The sequence below is a fragment of the Octodon degus genome, unplaced genomic scaffold (assembly GCF_000260255.1).
Source record: "Octodon degus isolate 3935 unplaced genomic scaffold, OctDeg1.0 scaffold00108, whole genome shotgun sequence".
Lineage (NCBI taxonomy): Eukaryota > Metazoa > Chordata > Mammalia > Rodentia > Octodontidae > Octodon > Octodon degus.
Window position 1 is genome coordinate 8,933,467 of NW_004524684.1, and position 714 is coordinate 8,934,180.

Genomic DNA, 714 nt, shown 5'->3' on the forward strand with positions numbered 1-714 from the left:
TGGCTTTGGAGCTCCTCAGATAATTCCAGAAGCTATTCATGTTTTTCTTTGTGACATGAAGCCATGTTAATGCAGGTGTAAGATAGTCAATGTGAAAGTGTCTTTCTAAAGAACATTCTGATGGTGAATGTTGCACAACCCTGTCACTTCTGTGTGTGAGATTAATTACAATTATCATGGAAAAAGAAGAAAAGAAATAGATGGGAGATGGATGGGGAAGTAGGACAGAGTAAAGGAGAGAAGCCATCCTGTAGCACTGTAGCAGCCAATGCTCCCCAGCCCCACCAGTGCACATCTGTTTGTTTTCTGCCCAGGCAACAGTACCTATTCCTGTTCCCGTTGCTCCTGTCTCCTAGAAAGGGCTGCTCGCTGCGGTGCACAGCTGGCCACGGTGATGTGCATTGTGTAAACCAACCCCTAAGAGACAAGCCACTCTGCCCCCGTACCTCCTGCTTGTCCCGCATACGCCCTAGGCCACGAGAGATGGGGCTGACATTCTGTGAATGACCTAGTAGGTGCCCCCTGATGTGAGCAGATGTGTCTCCACATCCTGGGTGTCGCTTCACTGCTTTGGCTTGCCACTGCAGCAGGACAACGCCAGTGCACTGTTTACTAAGATATTGCTATTGTAATTACCAGCGTGACTGTTTATTGCATATTGGGTACTGCCAGGAGCACGCCAAGGGTGGCATGCGTAGGAAATGAAATGCCTGG